We start from the raw sequence: 10573 nt of genomic DNA on the forward strand, positions 1-10573 counted from the left end.
TAACTCAACTATAATTATAAATTTAACCACGCCCAGTTTCTTCACTATCATATACATTATGCATTGATGACAGCATATTTAACTAACGATATAAATCTTTCATTCGTAACTTTGGATGCTTTTCTGAAAAAAATATGAACGAAGCATGGTTACACTGGATTTTACGTTTTGTTTTTGCGCCAACTTAAAAAATTATGTTTAAAAGCATTATCGATGGTGTTTAAAGAATAAAATTATTTTTCACTTTTTAGAGCAATTTTGAAGTCGGTTCTATTTTTTTTTTTTAACTTTTTTATCAAGTGTAAACGCAGTCTCTCAGATCACTTTTGAAAAACTCAGTTGATTTTTCAAAATTTGTTTCACCTCTGTTTAATACAAGCAAACACTCTTGTTCAACTGCAATGACCCGTGTGAGTCCATTTGATGTAAAAAGATTGCACCATTTCACAAACCTCAATGTAAAGTGCCTTGAAGTACTCTTTTGGGATTTTGAAAGTGTGCGGTGAGCTGGCTTAGTTGTTTTCATACTTCTATGGTATACGTCGATTCCGAGGAAGCGAAGGATCATCATTTTGTGAAGGTTTTTCTTTTAAACACAATTCCGAAAAGTATTCAAAACTATCCCGCCTCTCATTTAATATACAAATCAAGCCCTCATATATTTTTTCCAGATCAGCAACACTTAGATGAGCTCGCCGCATCGCTGACCATCGGCAACAGACTTGACCCCTAAGTTCTCGCTCTGGGACAAATTCTAAGTGTACTTGCAGCACCGTAACACCTTCATTATTCACACCACTCGTTTTCAGTTAACCTGCCTAATACCGTAATAATTATTTGTTTTAACTCATTACTGAATGTATTTTACAAGAAAACTGTCTTCAAACAAGAAAAATAAAAGATAAATTTATGAGTTTACAAACATAATATAACTAATAATTTTCTTGATTTATGGGGGGGGGGGGGGCTCATTTCCCTCAAAAAAAATTTTTGAGGGAGCTCGGGCCCCCTCAGGCCCACGGAGTCGGCACCGCCACTGCTGATATCAATTTACACCAATCAGGGGAGTTCTTAGAGCGCATGGGCAGGAATTTCTGAAGATGAAAGCTGCAGCTATGATTACGTCAGTTGAGATTTCACTATCGTCTGCGATGGATGTGATACCGCGAAAGCGTACACAGATTGTTACTCTTTCCGAACGACTATAGATAGATTTCAAGGGTAGTTGGCATCAGTATTGCAACTGTGAACCGAATTATAAAACAAAATAGAGAAACAAGATCCATATTTCCAAGCGGAGAGGGAAATATGGCGAAAATTAAAATTGACACCAAGAAAGTGACTATTTTCTACTTATTTATTGCAAAAAAGATCCTCGAAAGACTAGCGAGCATTTAATAGAGATTCAAAAGAGAATGGAATAAATATTAGCTCATCTACTGTTCGAAGGCACCTTTTTACAGCCTGTCAGCCGATGAAGAAACAGCTTCTGATGCAACGAATGAAGAAAAAGCGCTACTTGTGGGAGTTAAAATACAAGAATTGGACTGCTGAATATTGAAGGAAAGTACTATTTAGCGACTAAAGCAATTTCACTGCCCTAGGCCAAAGAACTCAACAAGTGCAGAGATCTGCAGGCGAACGAACATGAACCAATTTCTACAACACACCCAAAAGAATATATTTTGGGGTTGTTTCGGTTACGATGGGGTTGGTTATTTGCAGCCTGTTTAGGGTATGATGGGTTGTGATCAATAGATTACCATTCCGGAAAAAAGGGTTTTACCAGAGTTCAAAAAACGATACCCAAATGGAACAAGGATTTTCCAGCAGGATTTAGATCGTTTCCATTCCTCCAAAATGGTCAAGAATTTTATGTCTGAGAACCAATTTGAGACATTGCAATGTTCTGAGAACTTTCCCTTGGTCTAAGAACTATATCGTGCCAATTGTAAATCTTTGGGACATAGGCAAGAATTGTCTATCGCATACGAGCTATTCAACTATGGAGAAGCCGAAAACTGCTGTAATTCTTATTTGGGATAAGGACAAAAATATTGTCAATGATTGTAAAAAAAAGGTGGATTCCACGCCGAATCTTGTCCAAATTTTAGTAAAAAGTCCAAGACATCATATTATGCACTATTGATTGCATTGATCATATTATGCACGTTTGATTTTATATAAATTTAAATAAAATACCATTTCTTCTTAACTTTCTCGATTTTTAGAGTTTGTTTTAATTAATTTGCACAAGGATGTATCTCCATTTCAAAATTTCTAAATTTTGAACTTTATTCCTTAGAAAAGTTTCGTTCTTCAATGTATATCTTTAGCGCTTTGACGCAATCATGTTCTACGCAATATTGATTCACATTATATATTACGTTTCTGGAGATAATTGCGTTTTTATTTTAATGCGACTCACATCTGAATGAAATATTATTCCACTGACACGCAATGGTACTTGAAGTTTGTCCACTTACTTCGCTCAACGTTGTTTGCAATATTCTCCTGCTCCGCACGCAGACAAAAAATATTCAAGATTACCAAGAAAAATTTATCTCTTTTTAAAAGAATGACTATTTGTCATTGATTATCAGAAACAAAACTTGGAATAAAGGATTAGAAACTCCCCAAAGATTACATTATTGGTTTTAGACATCTATCAGAAGATGAATTTCTCCGATTGAGTTGCTTACAAATAATCTAACACAGTGCTAAAAATATTGTATGTTGATTTATCGGAAAAAACAAAAGACAGTGAATAATTTTCACTATTATAAGAGTTCAAGTCCTTACAATATTTATGAGGTATTTTGTCTGAAACTCATAAAATTGGTATTTCTAGTTCATTTTTAAACTTTAAATCATTTTCGCTAACTCATTTCTGCCTTTGATCACTGACGGCGGATTCAGCGACTGGTTTTGAAGGGTACCAGAAGAGGATTGAGAAATCTTAGAACAAAACTTCGAAAGGATGTGCGTGGAGAAGGGAGAGGGGTGGGGGTCATAAGTGCAATAACTTGAAGCATAAATAGAGGGTCTGGATCTCTCCTCAGTTAATTACTCGAAGTTTGAAAAACTGTAACTTGTTCCTTTTGTCGCGTTGGTGGGGGGAAGGGAGGATCATAATCATGATCTTCCTTATCCGCGCTGGCTTGACACTGTATTATTAATTAATTTCGTCTTTTAAAACACGGAAGTGACGCAGACGGTTTTGAAGTTTAAATACTCCAAAAACTAAATGATTTCTTCATTTATCTTTCTTTTAAGTGTTTCAAAATACAGCAGACATTTTAATTGAACATGAGGTGAATTTTTTAAAAACATTTGCATAAGGGTTTTAGTTAAACAACAATACGCCAATATTTTGCCAGAATTGGAAACTAAAGATTCAATATCGTTTGAAAGTTTACAAAATGTTTTGTAACTTTCAACGTTATATTTTCTTCTTTGCTCGAAAGTGTATCGTATAACATCAAGCGGTTTTCTGACATCTATTGAAGAAGGCAAATTTGGCACTGAGATTTTCTCATCTTCTGCTTCTGAGACCTATTCCTTCACTTCTTGGTGCTTCGTTTTCAATTTTTTTACGTATGACGTCCAAAAGTTTGATTTAATAAAACGGCGATAGTGATTTTATTAAAAAATAGTTTCAACATGTTCTGACATTGCAATGATTCTGTTCTTCCATATTTGATTTTAAAAAGTGGCTGATTTTATAACCCAGTGATTTTATTAGTGGCGGGCACTGTAGTATGTCATGATAATAAGATGTTCAATTTTAATTACTTTAAACAAACATTATGATTTTACATTTTTAATAATGCAAAATCATACAGTTAAGGTATTTCTTCCGCAAATTTTTAAGAAATCTCTTGCATTTTACAAAGTAGGGGTAGGTAGATCTGTATTTGTACACTTTCTCGAGCATTCCTAACAGAATGTTTTACAAGCGAGCAAAATCATTATGGCAAGGCATGAATTTGTAGTGAAAATTTCGGGCACGTGCATAGGATTTGCAAGATAACGCAATTTAGTGCAGGAAAATAATGATTTGCGACGACAGTAGAAAAACTGGTCACATAAATCTTTTTTTTTTTTTTTTGCGCTCAAAAGCATCTTATAACTCCAATGAACGTGCCCGAAATTTTCAATGTAAATTCATCGAATGCAGATTTGGCCATTTTTTTAGTTGGAAGAAAAGGCAGGACATAATTTGCGTAGGAGCTCACGGTGAGTTGAGCTCCTACACTTATTTTCAAATTGCTGCAAATTTTAACAATTTTGGTAAAAATCAGGCTTATTATACTAGCGTGAATTTTAGGCGCTAGTTTTAATGCTAGCTTTAAAGGCAGGGCGTAATTTTCTCATGGCAGCTGAGCTCCTACACTTCTTTTAAATTTTATGCAAATTTTAACATTTTTCATGAAATTCTGGCTTATTGCTTTAGCCAGAATTTTAGACGGTAGTTTTAGGGCTAGCTATGAAGGCAATGATTAATTTGCCTATGAACACATGCGAGCTGATCTCCTACGCTTCTTTTCAATTTTATGCACAAATTTTAACATTTTAGAATATATTCTGGCTGTTTACGCTAGCCTGAATTTTAGGCGCAATTTTCAGGGCTAGCTGAAAAGGCAGGGATAAATTTGCGTAGGAACTCACGGGAGCTGAGCTACACACATCTTTTCAACTTCATGCAATTGTTAATATTTTAGAAACAATTCAGACTATTTCTGCTCAAAAATAAGTTGTTGGACTAAATGGCACTTCTCTTTTGGTGGAAGTTAAAGCCCTGAGTAAAGGTATAATTATTTATGGCTTTCAGAACGCTGACTGAAGCAGCCCTGTTTATAAAAGCATAAATTTTATTTGGTGGTGTTAGAAAGTTAGCACCTTATTTTAAGGGTGGATCCAGTTTCTGGTTTGCAAAGATTTCATTATTTAACTATGACCACACAAATCGCAAGGAGTTCATAAGTGTAACATATACTCCAAGAACAAATAGGTGGCCTGGGAGTTTCCTCAGGTAATTTCTCATAGTTCTCCAAAACACATTTTTATGTTTTCTTTGGTCGCGTTAACGGAAGGAGGGATCATGCTTTCATTATCTACTCCCTGGATCCTCTGTTGATTATTTTTAGTTATTGTCTTTATTTATTAAATACTTTAAGCTACAACATCAGACATAAAATGACAATATGTATTCTGTTATTCTGCTTCCTAACAGAATGACCCCCCCTCCCCACACACACACACACACACACACACAAAAAAAAAAAAAAAAACACATTTATCTCGTTTAAAAAGATTATCTACATTTGCAAATATGCTTTTGTTTTGTCTTACGCCAATCAATAAAAAAGCGCTTTCTTGGAGAGATATTTATTATGCCGAACAAACAACGGCATCAATTATCTCACAAATCGAACAACGAAGAGCCACAACATCTCCGTTAAGTACTTTCGATCGTGTCGTAGACTATGCGTGATTATAAATCTGAATGGTGGATGTCTCAACAATTTACAAGTCTTTTCATTTAATTTAGGGAAGAATTTTCCTGATAGCATTATGGTCCTTGTATTAATATCAGTTGCACATGTTTTTAGGTGCTGCATATTTCATAAAAAAGTAAAACCAAACATTTTATGACTTTTGAGAATATGTTTTTATCTAGAGAATTTTTTTTTCATGTGATGTGTGCATCTGGATCATGAAAAAGAGTTGCTTTCTTCAAAATATTAGAAGCCCCCCTCCCAATAAAATTTGAATATGAAAAGAAGAACTTGATGAAGTATGGATGTGGTGGAGAAAAGCAGGATGATAAAGTAGTTCTTTGGAAATAAAGTCTTATAATGCCTCTTTTTTTTTAAAACTAAGGTCTATTTTGACATTTTTATAGCTGAAGTTATAACGTTTTTTTGCTCGTCACTTATCAATAGTTATCAGATTCAAAGCCCTTAATTTCGCAATTTGTTAACAAATCTTTATAAAGTAACTTTTTTTTTCCATTTCTTTTCAAAGTCTTCGTATGTTGTTTCAAGTAAATATATCCATTTACATTAGTTATGAATTACTATTCTGCCTTTGAAAGGTAAAGAGTAGTATCTGAAGAAATGAGTTTTTGAGCTATCTGGAGAAATATGTTTTGGATTTCCTATTCACAACACAATGAAATGCTGGAATTTGACTTTTTTTCGGGCTACCGGAGGAAAGTCCCTGAACTTCGTCTTCTCTTCGAACATTACCTCAGATGGTCTGCAATAGCGTCATTACCACTTCAAGTTTGATTTTTTTTTTTTTGGGGGGGAGGGGCTCTCTAAACCTCTACTCCTTCAAACATAAATAAAGATTGTCTAAAATTGCGATTTTGAAACTTCAATTTCGTGAATTTTTCCGAGGGAGCTCTCCAAACTCCTTCTCTTCTCCGAATTTAATCAAAGGTTGAATATAATTCGAGTTTAAGACTTTTATCTCCGAAACGTTGTCGTTTCAGATCGCTTTCGGCTTGTATCCGTGCTTGTTACCGATAAAATGACACAATTACCCCTACTATAAAAAATTTCCTCAATTTATAACATTTTCTTCGAAACACTTTTTATTTTGTGTACCTATTCTTTTTTTTTTTTTTTTTGCACAATCATGAAAGCTTTAATTTCAAAAATAAATTTCGGGGACGTGAAAAAAGAGGAAAAAACAAACAAACAAACAAACAAAAAAAAAAAAAAACCACTTCACAGACAAAAGTGTTTTTTAGATTGGAAAGTCAGTAACAAAGTATCCCCCCCCCCATCAAAAAAAATTAAAATTCTAATGCGAGACTGTTGGATGTTATAAAAATGGAACAATTTCTTTTTGATGCTTACAACAATGAAAAGACATTGAAAATTTTTAAAAAATAACTAGTCTTTAAATGAAATCAACAACTGAAAGGTCTTGAAATTGCAGAAAATACACTTTCTTAATGTACGAAAAAAAATGTATATTATTATTATTATAATTATTATTACCCCGTATGTCTCATATCATCCCTCTCTCGCTCACTCTAATTATGGCTCAGCATTTAGCTACTTAGTGTTTTCTTATGCTATTTTTTTTAGGTAGGTTGCATCTAGACATCACGTACATTCTACTACGGTCTTAAAGTTTGCTCATAATATCAGTTCTCCCACGAAGCAACGACCCTTTAATTATGTATACAAACTGCTGGAAAACTGGAAAATAAAAGGAAAAAAAAACGCAACAAGTTCACCCCCTCCCCCTCCTTTCCGTCACAAAGCGTTTCACTTCACTTCTGTGTGCCTGGAGCATGCTTTAAGAGTTCACTGATATTAAACTACGTTTCTGTTAATGTTTTTCCTCTGAACCTTAAATATTTTTTCTGAGATCCGCATTAGTCTGCAAAATTTGGTTTTGATCATATTTCTGGGTGACAATAAGTAAACAACTGCATTTGTATTAAAAACGTTGAGAAATGCAATTTTAGAAACAATTTTTTTCAGCCAGACGAAAAATTCGCATAAGTCTAGAAACAAGTACATTATTTCGACAGACATTTCCCAATCGTAAGATTTCGAAGTTCCGTGAAATTGAATGACCACTCCATTTCCCTTATCTACTCCTTATTTTTATTGGCGTAGTTGAAGTCAAAAATTTGTGCAATAAACCAATAAACTTGTAGATGAAGAAGTTCTTAGGAGCTAAGCACAAAGGATGACACGCTTTGAGGGGTAAGGGAGAGGGAAGGGGTAAAATGAAGTATGACACTTTGTGACAAAGGAGAAGGGGGTTAAAATGTTGAAAAAAAGTGTGACATCATTTATATACACAGCTCATAAAGGAAATTCAATTGAATACAACTTGCAAAAGTTATAGATACAATTAAATGAATCAAAAATCCAAAGTTTTGATACAAAAAAAAAAATTGCAAATTACTGCAGACACGTGCTTTATTTTGGTTTTTTATTTCAATGTTTTTTGTGTTCATTATCCCACATGAAAATGCAAACTTTGATAACAGAAGCTGCAAGATAATTTAAATGCATTGCGCACCAAAGTATTTTATACTATTTTTCTTTCATAAAACTGTAAAAGTATACACAGGATATAATTATATGAAAAGCATAAATCAGTGGAAATATTTTGATTTAGCAATTAAAAAACAGTTATACCGTTGTCAAAATTAACTGCCAAATGATGATTGGATTAATTCCGATAATTTTTGAGTGTTTTGAACTTAGAAATCAAAGATTGGCAGTTGGAAAACAGAAAGGTTTTCTTAATGGTAAAAGTTTTAAACCTATTTCTAAGATGATCTCCGTATTTTTAAACATTCAGCATTTTAAAAGTTTTGTAAGCAACTTTATAACAGCTATTTAACGATATTTCAATTGGTAAAGATTCAATTTTTCCAATTCTTCCTGAAAAAAGCGGAAAAAGAGTGGCTAATGCAGTTTTAAAAATCTCATAAATTACTTATGCACAAACGATTGATACAAGATTATATAGAAATAAATGAAGGATCAAAACACAAATAAGGCTTATTGGTGGGATTTTTTAAAATTGATTTTAAAAAACTCAATAAAGTTGAACATGGTTTGAACTCATTTTGCGAGATTTACCAATACAGTCGGACTTCCATATATCGAAGTAGCAAATTGCCGAAAAAAATTCGACGTATAGAAATTTCGATGTATGGAAAGGATCTTATTTTATCATAAAAGTATCCTAAAATATTTAAATAAATGCTATTTTTGTGTATGAAACCAATTTATAATTTATACGAGCATCGGATTAAATGAAAGTTAATGATTAAAAAATTAATAGAAATTACATTTTTACGCCAACATACATCTTCATATTCTTCGGCATTTCAACTTGATCGCAACCTTAGGTGGATTTTCGTTTTAACAATGTGATCGAGAGAAAAGTAAATAATCAATCTTCTTAACTTTAATGATTTTTACTGAAGCTAAGAAGGCACTAGGAATGATAATCAACAGACAAAAGGGATAACTTGAAACTGATTTTACAGTGTTACAACTAAGATTTGAAATTAACTTGAGGGAATTTAAGAACTTCAGAACGGAACAACGACTTAACTACTCACCCTTCAACCCCAAATTCCTTATGAGTTCCGTAGCAACCTTTAGTGAACATAATTTCGTCCTCTAACCTTCATTTTTCATGAGACAAACAGTTTAAAGTGGAAAAGAAATCTACTAATGTCCCGAAAACATTTCTATATATAGAGATTCTTTCTATATATAGAAACAATTTTTCTATGTAATAAACATAGAAATTTCTTTTCATTTCAATCTATAGAAAATTTCAATATGCGGGAGTTCGATATTTGGAGGTTCGTCTGTAGTTGAAAATGCGCACAAATGTCCAGCTGAGTGAATTTTCTACACTTTTACTTTCGAGATCAATTTACACGATTCTGGAAAAAGCTAGTGCAACTGTCCTTATGAAACTATGTTTTCATATAACAATAGTCCCTCAACAGCATTATTCATCGTCACACACTGTTGCGAAACACATTAGGGATCATTTGAACAATTACTCAGTTTATTATCGCTTTTAGTACAATAATTTAACTTCGTTTGAGCAATAAAACATTTCAAAATCTCATGAAAAGAAAAAGTCAAAGCAATAATTTTACCAAACTTCGTTATTGATATTTTTTTATCATTACAATTGTAAAACTGTCTTTTGGTTCATGGTTTTAAAGTGTTCATTTCTGATACAGTCCATGTTTAATTTGTATTTGTATTCAAAGTTGTATGTTCCAAATAACTATATAAAGGCGTTCGATGGAAAAAAAAGAATTATTTTCCAAAATATTACTGACAAATTTTAATTCACTCTATTCTCCCGGCAAAATAAATAAATAAGGATCAATGAAAAATGAATAATTCCGTGTAATTGTCTATTCAAAATAAAATGATGGTTGCTTTCCTTTTTTTTTCTTTTGTCCTATATATTTTTAAAAAATATCCTTTATTTTTTGAATTGATTGCTTTGATCTCGATGTAGTTTAAAACTTTATTGTGAAAGCTAGGATCATTTTTGGACTCAGAGGCATTAAGTTAGCTGTCAAAAACAAGTTACAGATTTAGGACAAGCCCCAAATCACTGCTCTTCAGCGGAAAACAGAGCGTTTTAAAGTCATGCACTGGCATAAATAAATAAATATATAAAATAAAGAAATAAATAAAATTAAAAAATAAATAAATAAAAATAATAAATAATGAATAAATAAAATTAAAAATAAAGATAGCAAAAAAATAAATAAATAAATAAATAAAATAAAGGACCAATAAAAAATGAATAATGCTGTGCAATTGTGTAGTCAAAACATAATGATGACTGCTTCACTTTTTATTTCTTTTGTCCTATATTTCTTCAAAAATATACTGTATTTTGTGAATTGATTGCTTTAATTCCGATGTAGTTTGAAACTTATCGTGGTAGACTAAAGCTAGGATCAATTTTGGACTCAGAGGCCATAAATCAGATCTAAGACAAGCCCCAAATCATTGCTCTTCAGTGGAAAACATAGTGT

The sequence above is a fragment of the Uloborus diversus genome, chromosome 6 (genome assembly GCF_026930045.1).
Source record: "Uloborus diversus isolate 005 chromosome 6, Udiv.v.3.1, whole genome shotgun sequence".
In the NCBI taxonomy this organism is placed as follows: Eukaryota; Metazoa; Arthropoda; class Arachnida; order Araneae; family Uloboridae; genus Uloborus; species Uloborus diversus.